At 37.4% G+C, this 18,318-nt stretch overlaps 1 long non-coding RNA gene across 1 annotated transcript; it reads right to left on the reverse strand.

Annotated features, from left to right (window-relative positions):
* Window positions 1-528: 528 nt before the first annotated feature.
* LOC148052398 (uncharacterized) lies at window positions 529-13,523 on the reverse strand. Its single transcript, XR_015699351.1, has 4 exons — window positions 13,283-13,523; window positions 5,757-5,911; window positions 1,287-1,432; window positions 529-598 (listed from the first exon to the last, which is right to left on the reverse strand). It is a non-coding gene; the product is annotated as an uncharacterized LOC148052398 (long non-coding RNA).
* Window positions 13,524-18,318: the final 4,795 nt, after the last annotated feature.

Raw genomic sequence — 18,318 nt, forward strand, 5'->3', positions numbered from 1 at the left:
AAAAATTAAAAATACTCTCTCTAAAAGCATAGATTTCAATACCAGAAGGGTTCAGTCAGTTCTTTATCATTCAGATGTAGATAAATTGAGTCCTTGCACTTTTCTCTCTATCTCTTTCTCGTAAAATCTAAGTCCTGTCTGTTCTACATAGATATTCCTGACATTTTCTCACAAGAGCTGTGATTTACTCCAATGTCTTCAGCCAAAAATATTTCTTCTCCCCTCTGTTCTGTGTTATGTGCTTGACTAAAATTAAGTGGAAATAAGTAGGATGGTAGTGGGAAAATAAAAACAGCAATGGAAAGACCAATATCACCAAACAAATAGAATTTTTCATCTATTTTTTAAGAATTGAAATTAATATTTTTTGTTCAAAAAATCTTGAAAATGCAAAAATCAGAAATATGTGCTATACTAAGAGAATATTTTTCATGAGGAAAAAAATTACAAAGATATTTTTAAACTGTTTATTTCAGAAAAACCGGGTGAAAAGCCAAAATAAATGAAGGAATGGGAATCATACCTTCAAATGAAAGTTTTCTGAATTCAGAAGAATTCATGCAGCCCATAGTATGTGAATTCACCAAATTCGCCTAATCTATAACAGGAGAAAAGCAATATTTTGAATCTGCTATATACACAGTATCTATCACTAGGTATTTTGGATACTTACCCTTCGTAAGTTATAAAAAATTTGTTTTTGTTAAAAATAAAATATATTAGCACTCTTCTAAGAAAATTATTTGGATTCTTTTTCTTGTCTTAAAGAGCATATCATATACTAGTGAATAATGTGATTCAAGAGAAGCTATGTCCCAAAATAACATGACATTTGAAAAAGAAAGTGTAGGTGTGTGCTTTCCAGGGGGAAAAATTATTAAGGTATCAAGGTTTTTGTCAGGGATAGGAAGAGACTAATTCCAAAGAAACTGAAAATGTTTTACTGGTCTATTGATCCTGAAGGTAAAATTTAGTAATCTTCAAGAATGAAGAATTGATTACCTTTTGTATAAATTTGCTGCATAAAAAAATTGTAAGAATGACAAAGCATTTTGACATTTTAGAAATGAAACACTACAAATTAAATAGAAGCAATTAGCTGAAAATCAATTCAGTTGTCCTCCAGGTCTAGGGCTAAGTTACAGGTCAACAATGTAGTCGTGTAAGTAGTGTTTTAAATACCAAATGAAAACAGCTTTTCCAGAAAACAGGGTAGAAGAGCATTATTTATGCCTTAATTAAAATCGGATAATGTAGGAAAAAAAATTTGGATTTGGTGCAATGACCTGAAAATTGCTCCTGTCTCCATGAAGAAGGTCTGTTGTGTCCCACGAGAACGTCTGAGGATGGGGCAGCTGAGATTTCTTCTTCCCGCTCTGGTGTATCCCAATGCATGCAGGGGTCATCTAGCAGTGAGTGAATTCCTTGGGAGCTGAAACAGTGAGAACCACTGTTAGTTGCCCTCTTCCTTCTTGTCCTACACAGTCCTCACCCTGAGCACAGCCTTCACAATCTTTCTTGCTAAACAAGCCTTATAAAATATTCTCCTTTGAAAACCACCGAAGTTTTCTTGCGGCAGACTTTCTGCAGCTGAAATATCCATCAGGGTCTGTTTTGCCCGCAACTTTTCACATGAGAATTATTTATGGATTGTTTAGGAAGTATTATGGGGGCTGGTATCCTGTAAGTAGGAGATTTGTATTCTGGAAACGTTTGGCATCTCTTGGTAGTAAATACGTCAAAGTGGACTGCAGAGTATCTGGGAACTTCACGTGATTAGATAGGACTTTCCCCTTCATAAAGTAGCCTTGTAAACTAAAGATAATTGGTAATCTGTTGCAGTAGTTTTGGTGAAATTAAGTCAAAGTACTTTCATTTGTTTGTGAAACTTGCTATAGTTCATTTGCAGTGTTTGCAGCAATTTTACATTACAGAATGCTTTCTTTTTTAAGTGAAATTTATTACCTTTATTATCTGTACATTGTCAGTTCTATGCCACCCATAGCAAGGTTATTTCCACCTTTGGCAAAGTGTAGTCCCACGGTCATACTTAATGGTTAAAATTTTCACATGATAATATGTACAGCTGAATATTTAAACTTTTAAAGTAGAACTGAAGAGGAAATATAGTGAGGCCTGGAAAGTGGCATGATTTGACTTGGCATGCCAATATATAAACTTACACAAACTTTTTCAGTAAAAAATAAAGGAAACAATGATCATGGGAAGCAAATTGTGTATTTTCCCTGACTGAAGTACAAATAAAGAAATAGATAAATAGTTAGACGGATGGATGGGTAGATAGACAGAGACTGATAAAGGGGTTCATTACTTCATTCAAAGCACTTCATTACCTCATTCTTCCTACATTAAACAATATTCACCAAGAAGTAGAACCTTCCAGGTCTCTCTTCCAGGCTTTTTCACACACTATTGCTTCCCTTTAGAACTTGCCTGCTGTTGCTAGATCATCATTAACACACAGGGGACAGAGCACTATATATAAGAAGGATAGTTACCTTGCAGGGATGGGGAGAGCGACATTTGTTGAACAAGAAGATGAAAATCTGTCCTGCAAAAATCTCAACTGGAAAAATGACACTTGCTCAGGTTCCTGGTATCCTAAATTAGCAAAGGCCTTTAGAAGCCTGTGGAATTAGGAACCTGTGGACATACTGACCTGAAAAGACCTCTTTCTTCTACGACAAATGTCCTATCACCATCTCAGGAAAAGTAACCACCCACACTCCCCCCATGCTCCATTCCAGTATATGAAGTGGAATAAATATATAGGTTGGGATAGGCTTAAATTAAGAACAGCTGAAAAATACAGGCCAAGATGACAGGATTTTCTCCATCTGCTTTTTGACATTTTCAAGATGCATTATCTTAGTCATGAATTCCTGATCCTCTACTATCACGACAAAGTTCAACTTTGACTCATACCTAGGATTTTATCACCACAAAAGGGCTACAGACTGGGAGGGCTGGACTGGGTATTTATCATTGGCCAACTAACCGCATCTCATAAACTGCTAATTTCAATCAAGGAAGTACCATGCGACAGGAGTCCCAGCCAGAGGCCCTCTTCTTTACACATACCATCTTTGTGGGAACTTCCCAGCCCAAGTCAGCAGTCCTCTAGTCTGGATGGTTTGAAATGGCAAATTTGGGCACCAAATTCACTTCTTGCAGGAGACACAGGTGATAACCTAGCCACCAGCAATTGTGATGATTAATGACAAGATGATTCTTGTTTCTTTAAATATCAGCCATTTTATTGAGCAATATTGTGCAAGCTAAACAGTGCTAAAATGCACAGATAAGGTCAGTTTAGGAAACAGAACACATGAAGCACAAGAAGATCAATAGGAAACATGGGAATTGGGCTTGCTGCATGGGAATGCAAGTTGCAGTACACAATGTAGATGTTTGCTGCATTAATGGCAACTCAAATCAAGGCTTCAGAAGTTCCAGGTGTTTTGACAAAAGCTAAGCTGCATTAGGTTAACATATTTCAGATTTACAAAGACAGAAGAGGACAGCAAAGGGAAAAGAACATACTTTGACCCTGCTTTTGCTGTAAATCATTAAGTATGGATTTTTTTGCCTAGAATTTCACAGATATTAACCAGAAAAGCATCTTTCCAACATTACCTGGGTAATCCATTTCTACAGTAATCCACTGTACCTTATTGAAATGCCTAAAGATACTGAAATTTATTTGTTTAGATGCTAGAAAAATAGTTGTGCCAATAAACACTGGCTTTCATCTTAGACTAATGAACATACACTAGTATCAGTGTAACTTGTAATCTACAGCTTGCTGAAGCTGAACCCAAGTTTCTAGCAACTTAGTTAAGTGTAATGTTCCACTCTGTCATCTTTGGCGGCAATTTTTTGCAGTTCAGTATAAAAATTCACTGATAAGTATCTTTAGTTAAACTTCATAGGTAATTTTTTATATATATATATAAAATATTATCTATCTATCTGTGATCTGTAACCCAATTCCTGGCTCCCACTGAAGCTAGCTTTCTTGTGGAACAACTGGTTTTCGACCAGTCAAGCCAAAAGTGAAAAGGGCAGCAAAGGAAACACGTACTTACAGCCCTTAAAAAGACAGCAACAGTACAGTAGTTGACATCTCTTATAAATCTGCACATGCTTAGAAATGGCGCTTCTTTCTTTTTTTTTTTTTCTTTCTTTTTTTTTTTTTAAGATGAAGCCCAGCAAGCATGCACTGGCTAGACAAGATACCACCGAAGAAAGAAAGCTAGGATAAGGTCCTTTGATGCTATTGTACAGTTCTCAAAATTGGACTCCAAAAACGTTTTAGCTCGCAAATTTTCAGGGTTAATCAATATTTACTGTAACCAGTACACAATCAGAGATAATCTCTTTAAGGTAAAGGTGAGAATGTGCTTTCACATGATCTCTTGGGGCTTCACTCAGATTCTGAATAAGATGAGGGATAAACCTGAACTTTCTGAATCTCTACAAGGAGAAAGAAATCTTGCTTTTTAGAACCTCTGTTTTCAGTCTGGGTGGAAAAGAAGTGAGAGAGGCTGACAAAGAGGAGAGCTTTTTCACCAAGAAATATATGGTAGCGGTCTTCAAAAAAAGTGAAAAGTACCTGTGATGTTAATGGAGTGAGTTCTTGGTACTTACTAAGAGAATAAGAGGAGAACAAACTGTAGAGAAAAAAAAATGAGGTAAGGAGTTGAGGAAAACTTCTGGATTGTCAGGATAGCTACCAACTGAAATAATATGCTGAGGAAGTTAGGAAACCTCTATTACTGCAGGCATTTAAAAAGAATTAAACAAACATCTGTCAAGACTGACATAGGTATTGTTGATCTTACCTTGAGGCAGGGATGCAGTAGGTGACCTCTCCAGTCTCTTTTGCCCTATCTTCTGCGATTGCTGATTCATGTCTTTCTTTTCCACCTCCCTTGATGTCTTTACTTATGCTACCAGACGGGAATGTTCACTAATCAATTCTACCCCTACAGTTAATGCTTTTTCTTTATACAGACAGTTGGCTTGAGGAATCAGTTTCAGCCATAGTCAAAACAAATTCTTAATAAAAACACTCAACATATGTGAATCACTCCTCACTCACTACTACAAAGTTGGGGTGTAGCACAGACTGAAGCCACAAAGACGACTTTGGAATAAAAAAACCCAACCCGTAACATAGCGTATAGCACCATTTATGAAACCACTTCTGTCTTTCAAGACATCTTTACGTCATTTTCAAAAGAAACAGGTATAGGTGCTCCCAATCTAAAGAGATCAAGCTTCTTATACTCATTATTGTGTCACCAAAAATGAAATAATATCACAGGTACACAGTTTTAGTTACTTACACAGGTATATTTTATAGCCCTAAGGTTTTACAGCAGATATTTTTTTCAGGTGCTTTCTGCTCTTTTCCTTTTCTAGCTTTCCTGTCTTCAAAGTCAATAAATAGTTCTTAGTAATGTTTATACTGTACCAGGGGCATACTGGTGCCATCTACAATATTTTGCAGTGTTTTCTTCAAGGTTTGAATAACAAACTTTCTTACAGGTGGATAAAACATTCTTTACTAGACATTCATGAAACTAAAAATACATTTATTATATTATGGAGAAAGGCCTTAGAAAGTTCAATTTTCATTTGGAAAAGCCAAGAGACCTGAAAAAATATTTTTATAGATCATATAACATTAATTTAAATTAAGTCACTTGCCCAAGAAAGAATATACCTACCTAAACAAGGTTCAGGAGTTCTTACATAAATATGAAGGATTAGTTCCTTTTTTGCTTGCATTTTTACTTATTTTCTCTCTTTTTGGAAAGCCCTTCTATTTCCCTGCTGGGCTCAGACAACACATGAAGGATTTGTTTCCTTTACCATCCGATGTCTACACAGAGGGAGGAACAGAAATGTTATCAGTATTTGCTTTTATCTTGCTGCCCTTTTTGTTCTAGACACATTTTTGCCAAGCTAATAACTCAACAATGGTAACCGCTAACTCAATAATAATTACATTTGATAGCGTATTATATAGTAGGTTTTCATTTGTCAATCTTAAAACACTTCTCCAAGGAAGCCAAGTATTGCACCGTGTGATCATACCAAGATACAGACTCATGATGTAACTTGCTCAAGGGCAGACAGCAGGCCAGTGTCACAAATGGGAATATATCTGACATTTCCTTGATCTTTCCTGCAGTGTGCCATTCCCAGGCCTTTTTGCTTTATCATACAAGCATCCATGTTGTACAATTTGGATATATCATTCCTATTTACACATTTTTTTTTTTTTTTCAGGAAAAAATGCCCAGCCAATATCAGTTATTAACAATGTATGATATTAGTAATGTATTAGCAATTATATTAGCAATGTGTGATTCTAGATTAACTTTCTACAATGACAGAAAATGAAAACCAGGGTAGGTCACAAAGATCACTTTTAATATAGACAAATTCTAGCTATGCTTGTGTGTAACAAAAGTATCCTTATTACATATGTCCTTACTAGAGGCTATTTAAATGCAAAATACCTACCTTCTATCAGGTTGCTACACTATTACCCACTAGGTAGGAACCCGATGTAAAGGACTCATGTGGGTATTTTGCTTCCTATACTTTACACCAAATTAACTGCCTATTTGCCTGAGTAATAATAGGCTGCTATAACAGTAATAATGCTTTCAAATATCAAACTGGTTTGAAAGACGTGCACATACACACCATTTCATAATACTGTACTCAAAAAATGCATACCATTGTAAAAAAACTTTGCAAGTAATTGTATAGCCCCATATGACAAGTTTTGTACTGACATATAGTAAAGAGGTGCCAAATTCAGGAGATTATATCTGGACAGCATTTAAATCAAAACAAAAGGACTCCTATTAACTTTCACGGGACACAGAATTTACTCAAATCTTTAAATTAACTCAAAAGAATTAATTGACTGCCTTCTATTTATACCCAATTTTACTTTACTCTGTAAACTTTAAGAAAAAATATCTGATTTTGTAAAAATATTCCAGCAATTTGATCATTCATAATATTAGCATACTTTTAAAATGCAAAATCAGAGTTAAATGTTTTAAAACCCAGCTCTTTAGTGCTTCTCTTCAAACAAAATCACTGGTTTAGTTGCTGAACTAGAGTTTAGAATCAAATTTTGTGAAATATTGCACAAAGGAAAAAATAGCTAGTTAATGAACAGCTCTATATAATTTTCTGTAAAATATTAGCATTTCAGGCAGCATCCAAACGTGTGCTCCCTTTGTAGAACAGATATGTTGCAGAGATATTCACTTCTACTTAAGTAATCTCATATTCAAACTACAACACAAGACAGTGTTTAATGTTCCAGAGCTTCAAATGATGGAAGAGAGGGGTCTTGAACTAGATGTGCTGACTGGAAAATAGCATCAAATGAGTTGTGAGAAATCCAGTGCAAACTATTTCAACTGCATCTTGAAGGACTTCCTTTAAAAATTAGCTCCAAATACAAGCAAAATTACAGAGAGGAAAAATCATCTAAACTTGAATGCTGATTCTGTAACGCAATGTACATTTTAAATGTGAGAACTGGATAGTTACTTTCTGCAAAGGATTTATGTGAAGGATTGAAAGTCTGAGATTGCCAGCAGGATAGATCACGCAGCTGGAGGGATTGAGTCGCGGTGCCCACCCTGGCATGGCAGATCCTCAGTTGACATGTCGTACTGGGATGTCACAGGATCTAATGAGTTGTGCTAGACAACATCATGGCCATGCAGCTCCAGCACACACATTTCCTTATTATTCATGGAGTACCTGGTGCAATTGTTGTAAAACATTTTTTTTTTTTAATGGAAGTATTTTGATTTTGCCTCTGACACACACACGGTCTATCAGTTACCATCAGTTTATGTGATTTGATTTATATTTAGCTACGTGGGCCAAATTCTGTCTCATTGCAACTGTGTGAATTAGATCATATTTTTGGAAACCACGTTTATTAATATCAAGCATACTAGTATAGCCATAGAAGTACCTCTGAAATCAGCACTGAACTGAATAGTTTGTGTGAAGAGGAAATTAAAGTGAAAGCTTTAGATCCAAGTTTGGGTCAGAAGTTTGTAGCTGCCTCATTCTGGCAAATCAGCAGCATCCTTCAAGAATGAAAGGGATCACTTGACTACAAGTCGTAAACATGAACTGTCCCATTGGACTTCTGTGCTAGATGACCGAAATGCTGTTAGGGACTCAGAGAAAGGATGGGGTTTGGAAAGGAAAGAAGACAGTAGACTAGGAAGCAAGATCCCTGTGGAAAAGTGTACTTTATATTATAGTACAGGCTTTACTATATCTTTGGGGGCGTTCCCTTGTTATCAAACTGCTGGGTGGTCAAGGACATTCAGTCTAGCAGGAATTCAGTCTAACCCGTAACTAATTAGAGAGCAAGGAATCAGAGGTATTCCAGAAGTTACTGCGTGTGGGTTCATATAAACATAGACATAACCTAGAGAAGGACAACGTCCCACCCAAGTGTGCCTGTACTTTGCTCATAGACCTCCCTTCCCAGGCACAACACTTATGTTAAGAGCTGTGCACTGGGTATGCCACTGCTTACTGCTCCATAGTCTAAACCAATACATCCACTGAAGAAAAATCATACACATGGGATGTGTGTGTGTATAAACATACACTTGATGTTTTTCTCAATTCTCATCACATGTTTCATTCAATAGACTTATTAATCAACCATAAGAAATGAGTTAAGATGTTGAAACAGTCATGGCCTTTGTTCTGTGTCAGTTTTGTTGGCTTAGCTGACATATAGCTACAAGGCATGACGGATCAAAGTAATTAAAGTTCCAATCATTTACCTTTCTATGTTCAGTGTCAAGACAGCTAGCCTTCACCCTGTGTTCAGAGCGTTTTCATATTTTTTTTAACTTGCTATAGCTGTGCCATTTGCCTTGCTGTACTTAAGAATTTGACAGCATTTCCATTATAAAGTTTGTATACGAAGGCTTGAGATTCCCTCTGGATTCCAACTTTGCACATAAAAATCGCAGACCACAAACAATCCAAAACCAAGCAGCTAGGGATTTTTTTCTTTTTTTTCTTTGTTCATTTACTTTGAGGTAATTTAGTCTGGGTTTGTCCATCAGAGAACAAAAAGTTGCTAGTTCTGTTTCACTTAGTTTCAAGGTACCTTTTTTTTGTGTTCCGTGAAACTTAAATGAAACTTATTTTGTTCCTGTCATGAAATATGATAGGCAATTAGTCCTAGTCTTTAATCTTCCATCATATAGATTATTTGTAACTGAGAGTATGAAAACATTTGGTCTAATAAAAAACTTTGGGGTATGTAGCAGGGAGCGATTTCTGGATATTTCAAGAACAGGAGGTTGGTTTGTCTTTGAATCCAAGCATGAATTCCAACAGTAAGTGCTACTTTTCCCATATTAGAGAAGAAAATGCATTGTTTTTAAGGCAAACAGATAATTTGAATCTTGGGAACAGTATTCACTAACTAAATACAAACAAGCACATGTTTAAAAAGGAAAAGAAAAAGGGAAAACAAAATCAGGAATGAAATAACTCAGAATCAGTGAAAGTGACTGTCTCTTGGAGCCTTGCCCTCTCTGTACCTTCTCTTTCTCCACAGCTGGCCTGTTGCCTACTCTGTCTGACTGGATCCACCAGGCTGTGGAGCAGGAAGTCATCTTCTACTCATCATGGTTTGCATAGGACCTGGTATAAGACTGGCACTAGGCATTTGGCAAATTTTAGTTAAGGACCCTTTGCACATTATCAGATACTGGTGTTTTATAATCTTTCATGTCCCCAGGTCTTATCTACTGCACACAACTCAACTCTAATACAGTGAAAACGGAACCTACCAGGGTTTTCTGTGAAGGTATAATATTGGATAGCTTTATAAGCTTTGCTTTCACAAAGGTCATATAAAATCTAGTAGTTTTATTACACATTAGAGATTAAGAACGGAGGTGTAGAGTGCCCATTATTTAGCACAGCAATCTGAGATGTTTTGGGAAATAACCCACTCCACCTATATGCGTTAGCAGACCTTCACCCAACCAGTTTTACCAGCACATAGCCTGCATGACTCCATAACGTGCAAAGATTCTTCCAGTCATATGTCAGGCCTTCAGAAATGCAGTCGGGAGATTAGGTGGCTTCAAGAATGTTAGTGCAATTGCTCCCAAATATTCTGTCCCTACTAGGATGATTTGAAGAAACAGTGGCAAGGGGAGATAGATGAGACATAAGCTGTCTCCTTGCACATTATGCAGTGAATAATAAGAACTGAGCAGTGTTTGTAAAACTCATTCATGAACGAAAAAGAAGGCTAATTAAAAATGAATTTCATTTATAATAAATACCTCCACCAGCATTTTTATAAATAAAACAGGCAGCAGTTATTATTCTACTATGTATTTACAAGAAACGGGCAATTCTAAAAAACAATAGAAGGACATCCCATTCCTCAGAAGTTTATGATTGACAAATCATAATACACCAGCTACATTGTCAGACTCTTTACAGGCCCATCTTACTTCAAACCCAGTCGACATATGTTCTACTATTTACCTTGATAAGAGTAGAATCAAGTCCAAATTTCTGTAATTCCTCCCATAGGCATCTCACTTTTCTCCCTTCAATGACTTTTTAAAGTTCCCAGAGCATGAAACATCACTTTGATGCTGCATCACATCCAGTTAGGAAGCTCTGGCATGTAGTGTTATGTTTAAACCAACATGCAAATGTAATCAGGAATGACACATCGTCCCAATAAAGCAGTCACTCAGCTTTGAGGAACTCAAACAGACAGATTATAAAACAGAGATTCTCACAGCCACAGGTTTGCGCTTTTGGAAACAAATCTCTAAGTCAAACTTAAAGAAAGTTTGAGAAAGATCTTAAAGAAAGATGCTCCAAGCCTGTCAGTGCTTAACAGGCATTTGGACAATGACCTTAATAATATGCTTTAACTTTTGGTCAGCCCTCAAGTGGTCAGGCAGTTGGACTAAATGATTGTTGTAGGTCCCTTCCAACTGAAATATTCTATTCCATTCTTTTCTATTCTTTTCCATTCTAAAGTTTCAGTCTTTAAAACATTCACTCAGGGACTTAGAGTTGGCTGTTCAGATCTGATGCAGAAGGCTCACAACCTGCATGTTGCCACGGGAGCATTTGAGCTGCCGTAAAAGCTGAACGTGCAGCTCCTAGGGTTTTCCTTCCTCATCTCTACAACACTGGCAGGCTCAGCCAAACATTCCCAAGCTATTGAACCCAAAAATAGGAGGGGGAGGAAAGTGAGATTTTTCTCACCTCTTTTTCAGCTAATTCTTGTTAATATTTATGGAGAAGACCAGACTGTGCGAACATCCTTTTGGAATTAGCCCCTGTCATGTCCCACCCAGTGGCCAGGAAGATTATGAGTCCTGTCAGGGTGGGAAGACCTTCTACCCCATCGCTGCTCAGTATGACTCACTCAAAAAGGGCTCTACGTGCATTGTTAAAGCAAATCTCACTTGCTGATGATTGCTCTCTGCCCCCATCCTCTGTATCTGGGCTAAGGACACCCGGTCCCGCGGAGGGTTTAACTGCCTGGTCTTTCGGGTCTTAAACAGCACACACACACTTGTGTGGGCCTTCTGTGCAAGTGTGATCCTCGGAGTTTTACTAGCAATATTGATTTTGGCTTTACAATACTCCTGTTATCCCTATTACAAAGATGAGGAAAAGGGCACAGCTAAATGACTTATCAAGGCTGACAAAAAAAAGAGAGTGTCAGAGCTGAGAATAGAAACCAGATCACCTGAGGTTTCATTTCTGGAAACGTTTCCCCTTTCCTCTTCCTTTGAATCATTGTTTAGTACTGGGGCAGGTCATTTGAAATCTGGGCAATATTCAGATATGCTTGCTTTCCCAGAAGGAAATAAAGCTTTACAGGCTCACTTTACAGAGGCAGCCGGTCCGCTCGGACTGCCGAGGTTTTGCAGCTCTCACAGGACGCTGCAAAATCCAGCAATCAGGCCTGTGCAGCCGGAACGCTTTCAGAGGAGATGGCAATGCACAGAAACGGCATATTATCTAAAAACAGGCTCACACAATATATTTCTATGGACATCAGAAACTAATCTTTGAAATGGTCCCTGATGAGAGCCGGATTGGCCTGAGCTGCCTTCTGAAAATGTTCCAATTCCTCCTTTGCATCCGGTGTGTGTTTATTGGAGAAAGAATAAGTTCTCGTTTAAATTCTGCACATGTATTTGCCCTGTGACCTTTTTAGCTGTTACCTCATGGCTATATCTGAAATTGGTAATAAAATGCAACTCATGGTAAAGAACTGCTAGGTGATTTTATGCAACTATAATTTTACACTCACAAAAGGCAGAATATGTAATTCCTTAAGCCACACACGGGAACTTGGTGATACTGGGCTGGATTTTTGTTTTCAAAGCCAACACTGTGTGAATAAAGCCAACTCTATACAATGATAGAAATAATGAGTTAAACAGATATGCGTTTTAGCTGATCTTGATGCAGAGTGAGAAACCAATGTGAAGTCCCACTGAAGAGAGGATACTACACAAATATAGGCACAAACAGCTCCCGCAGCAGATGATTGTGCATCTTAGTGTTTTATATGTGTTTACCTATAACTACTACATAAGTGTTTCTGAAAAGTCTCCTAAGCCCACCACATTTTAAGTGATTTCCAAGACATCTTATTGATGTGTGAAAAAATACAATGGTCCAGTGTAATTAATGACTGACAGTGAGAGGGTACCCTGGAAAATCTAATTATGTGCAACCTTCTCCTTTTCTTGTATTAATTTATTGCATTCCAGAATTGTTCTGATTTTAAGACTACAGTAAGGAGCCTTTGTGTTAGGTAGTGGTCAAACACAGAGGAAGTAATAATATGAAAACCAAATATTTAATATCACTCATTTTCCCCGTAAAGTCCACACGGGCAGGCTCCTGCCACACACAGAAGAGCACTGAGCTCAGTGGCGCTCTGCCCAGCTGCAGGTTCAACTTCACTGACCCAACAGCACAAACAAATAGGGAAAAACTATTTCGATGCAGAGACACTATACACATTTTCTATACAGTAAACATACTCCAAGTTGTCCTAGTAGCTTGTTTACTAAAATAAATAAGTAATTAGAAACTATGCCTGGTTTTGTGGCCCTCTCTGCAAAGTGCAATTTATTTACATCAAGCAACTTTAGAGTATACTCACAATGAACGGATTTCAGAAGTTTTGCGCTGGCTAGGAAGACTCTGATTGATCCTTTGAGCAGGATACCAAGTCGTCAGGTTTTCCAGTATGTTACAGCAGAGATCTGCAGCAAGTGAGAGTGGACATGCAGCTTCCCTGGCTGAGCTGCAGGTGAGCTCTGAAGGAAGGTCGGGTCTGGAGGACAGAGCTAGGGCCACCAGGCACCTTCCTCCCCCCAGAGCTGGAGGTCCCTCCCGGCAGGGTCTTTCAGTTGTACTTTCTCTTAACAGAGGCTTCCAAGCAGAGAGCTGGAGTGCTGCCGTTTTTGTTTTTCCTGGTGGAAGACCATTTGGAGGGATAAACTAAAATTTTCTGGTAGAAGATATAAAATATGCATTTTCATTGAAAAGCAATTTATGTATTGCCTCCTAAATATAACCCTAATGAGCTAACTCTACTGTAGTTCACAAATTAGCATGAACAAAGTCTAAATTAGAAGTTTGTCTTACTCTGCGTTTCCAAATACTTATTGTTCAGGTTCAGAGCTCTTTAAAACATAGACAACTATATCCATGTTTCAAAACAGAGACCACACATGTAAATGTTCTCAACTTCCAATTAAAACAACAGCCAGTTTGTGCAAATGAGTCCATCTAGAAACATTTTTCCCTCTATAGAAAGTATAATGACTTCCATCCTCTGCCTATGCTTATACTGGGTCTTAGATATTTCCTACAAGATCTGAACAATCAGATCCAAATTCCTTGTGTGTACAGAAAGGCAGAGCACAATGGAGAAGCTATTCAAAATCAGATTCTGAAACACATACTGTGTTTTCAAATCAAGCTATGGGTATATTTCTAACCACTAAAGAGTGCCAACAAGTATTTAAAGCCTAAAAGACTTAGCAGAAAGGTAGACGTACAGCAAGGTAGCAAGATATTTGCCATTTGGAGCTACCCACAGGTACTTATAGATTATCCGCTTGCTGTGCACCTGCGGGGAAGGAAACAGTCATCTGCATTTCTGGACTGACAGCAATATTGCAGCCCAGCAGGTACATGCAGGTTATGTGGCGAGATTTAAACTAGAGGCATACTTTGTAACTACATCAACGTCTTGCTTTTCTACTACACATTTATTTATTTCAGCTGACAGCAGTCTCCCTGTCCAGATTTGTAGGGGCACAATGTATAAGGAAAACACTTCAGAGTTCAAATTTAGGTTTCAGTTCAGCAACTAACACCAATATAGCAAAGCTCTTAAGCATTTCTAGCACCGTCACTGATCCGAGAAGTACCATAACTAGTAACCCTGAGGTAACAAAACACACCGTATCTGGATAATTCTGAGTTTACAGGCAGTTCCCCATGAATCAGTGCAGATACTGTAGCAACAGAGATGCCTGAATTTTTTTCTTGGATTATACCTATACCAAACCAACCGGGGAAGAACCCCCAACATTACTTATACCAGCATGAACTTTCTAAGCGTAATTGTTTCACGCAACGTTTCTATTTACACTGATCTCCATAAGTGTATTAGATCGTTATTACACTTACTTCCTCTCGAACCTCTTTTAGTAGGCGACAAGAACAAAAAGGGATCTACTGGTTGATCAAAGCCATCACACTATCATATCCGGTTTATAATTGCTTTCCTAAACTGGTCCTGATTTACCTTATAGCCATGTTTTTGCTTTTATAGGCAGATTGTTCTGGAACCTCGCCTTTCTAATGGTTAAAAGCTTTCTACTTCACTCACAGTTTGTTTGTGGTCTGTTTAAATCTACTCGGTATTTTTTGTGTCACCACCACCTTTTAGCTCAAACATACCTCTATGAATACATCAAGAAATAAAATCAGTGCAGGTGAACGATCACTTAACCTGCATAAGAATAAATTTTAGTTGTAGGCGTGCTGGGATTTCACTTCGTGCTTCATCCTTGTGCTCACCTCAGCCTTTGAATGCTATTTCATGGAAAATTTAAACCTAAGATCATCGCGCCTCTAGAAGGAACAGACCCTGTTCACAGGCACGTCCTCCATCCACCTCTGTCATGTCAGATCCCGCAACAGTATGCCTTCAGGTGGGCTGGATTGATTTACCTGTCTCATTGAAAACCAATGCTACAAATAAAATGATAATGAAAACTATGATTCTTAGTTTTAGGAGCTGATCCAGATGGGGAGAACCCTTCTGGCAGCAACCCACATAGAACAGGTAGTGAAACCTTAAAAACTAATCCCTTAATATGTCTGCAAGCCCCAAAGAGCACCCCAAGAAAATGCTGCTTTGCCTGGTTCAGATGGAGGCCAGCTCCTCATTTAGCACCCTGTTCACTGAAATAATGCAAATCCTCCATTAATATTAAAGGTGCTATATCACTATGGGAGTTTTGAAGGGTAGATCATAAGCCATAAGCAAACATCTTCCACACATTTTGATGATGTGATGCCTTCTTAAAGCAGGTTGTGCACAAGTGACGCTGTACAGCAGCCTGGCAGAAGAAAATTTCATTTGTGCTATGGCTTGTATTGTCAGCAGTGTTTACTTAAGGCACAAGTGATTCCTCAGTCATCTAAATAGAATATTTTTTTATATTTTAGATTTTTACATTTGTACAGTTATGTTTGAGCACCTTTAACACAAATTGCTGGTCTCACTCTAACCCTGTGCAGACCTTTATCCATTTAAACAAACTAATTCACATTTTGGCATTACAGAATATAAGCTTGTATTTTTTCCTCAAGAGGACCAGAAGCAGAGCAGCAAGGGTGGGTTAGGTGAATTGAAGTTGATTATATTCAACAGTTTTTCATGCAAATGGTAATTTACCTAAGTCCATCATTTGCTCATTTTTCCAGACTAAGATAATCTAATTCACCTCAAACTTGCCAAAAGAAAACAGTTTTAAAAAAATTTAAGTATCCACCAGTCTTACGGGAAATTTACTGAGCCTCTGAAAATGTTTCCTAAAACATCTCCAATTTCCTTCCTCTACATCTATAAAATCTGATTGAAAAAATGTTTTCTTGACCCAATAACTAGTCAATTTTTAAAAACTTCTAAAACTGTGCATGTGTCCTTGAGGCTTATCTTTATCTTTTAGGATATTTTCTTAGAAGTTAATTCCCGAGATGACAATTTCATAGATGCATTCATAAGGATGCAAATAATATTTTTAATATTTCTTTAAAAATAGCTTAATTTCTGAAGGTGTCTGTAGAGCTTTTTTTCTATCAGTCTTCATTCTACTTCTTGTTATTGCAGTTGTTTTGCCCTTTAAAAGCAAAACCACTATAGTGTAGTGAAATTATGACACTAACTCATTTTTTTTACATCTATTATAAACATTCAATTTGTTTAAAGTGTTCATGACTTTTTTTCCCCCCAGAGGCGATTCATTCCTCCATCTTTATCAAATTATTCTATAGACTGTCAATACATTTTTGCAGGAACAAGTCCAGCCTAAAGACTGGATTTTTGCAGACAATTTCACTGAGAAAATACAAAAGGAAACATAAATGTGCTTCAAATCTCACCACAGTGTCTCAGCTTATTGGGAAGAATCTTGTCCACAGTGTGATATTAGCATAGCCCTTTCTTCACCGTTAAGCTCTAAAAAAAGTTGAATTCCAGACTAATAGTAATCTGTAAAACAAGCACAGAAGGTCATAATCTGGCTCCTGCTAGGCATCCTGGTCTTCTGCTGGTGTCACGAAAATCCAAACATACACATCAGTAGGTTGATGATGGCATACGCCTAAAACACAGTTCTCCTCCCAAAAGGGACTAGAGAACGGCAAATTTTTCAGCAGATCTGTCCCACATGTATATTTAAGATTACATTACCTGTGTTTGTATAAATGCAAATGTTTACTATTGATTAGCAGTATACAGCAAACACAGCCATAAAATACTCCTTTAGAAGGAGTCTTGCCTTCCAATGCACCAGGAGTAGGCTTGTCAACGAAAGGCCAATTAGGTCACAAGTTTTTAACAACCTACAGTCAAAATACTAGTATCTGCTAAAAATAAATGGTATAATACGGTCCTAAATTTAAAATGAGACACAACTTCTGTTCATAATTTACAACAAAACATGCAATTTGACACACCTATGTCAACTCAAAAATGTAACATTTTTTGTTTAAGAATAATTTCACCATGTTTTTCTGAAGTCTTTTTAGCATGAAGAAGTGCAAACCATTTCTATATCAAAAAGGAAGATTTTTTTTTTCAATTTAGAATGACAACTCATTCAAAATATTATTCAAATGTATGTGGAAAAAGCTTCCCAAAAAACTATCCCGTCATAAATGAGAATATTCATTTTGAGCGGAATGACATTTTTCATTTGCCCTTAAATTACTGTTTACCTTTTATAACTCCAAAATATTCTTTTTAAGTAGTAATGAAGAGCACATTATAAAAGTCTCTTTTTAATCGTCAGAAAACAAACAAAAAATTTCTACAGATCTATCTGTGTTCTAGTTGTAGGATTAAATGTTCCTTTCACAAATGTCTGTACTGAATTATAAAGGAGTAAGAGCAGCTGAAGACGGAAAAGGGAGGAAAATGAGGTTACATATAAGCTGGCTTAGTTTCATTCCACAAATTTTTTATTATTTCATTATTAGAGATGCTAAATGTTATATAGGTTAGACAGTCTGGAGTGTCACTATTGCAGATGCTGTACAAAGCCAAGCAGGGACACAGAGTCTCCAGAAGCCACCAGTGAAATCTTTTCCTCCTACAAAGTCCCTTCTGCACAGAGCAGGTGCCAGAGAAGTAATAGACCAAAGACAGTGGCAACAAACAAAAGTTACTCAGCCTGATTTCTACTAGCAGAAAAGTCAATGGGAACTTTGTAAACAAAAAGTTAAAAGAAAAAAAAAAAAAAAAAAAAAAAAAAAGAGTCAACTTTTTTCCCTGAAAGAAAACACGCTTTGCAGGAAAACACTTTGTTTTGCAGCAAATATGGATGCTGATATTGTGCTGTTACCCCACGGTCGCTTTTCAGTGTTTGGCATTGCAGAGCTTTCCTGCAGCCC

Source organism: Nipponia nippon, unplaced genomic scaffold (assembly GCF_047370975.1).
Source record: "Nipponia nippon isolate SJK-2023a ecotype South Korea unplaced genomic scaffold, ASM4737097v1 scaffold_5, whole genome shotgun sequence".
NCBI classification, from domain to species: Eukaryota; Metazoa; Chordata; class Aves; order Pelecaniformes; family Threskiornithidae; genus Nipponia; species Nipponia nippon.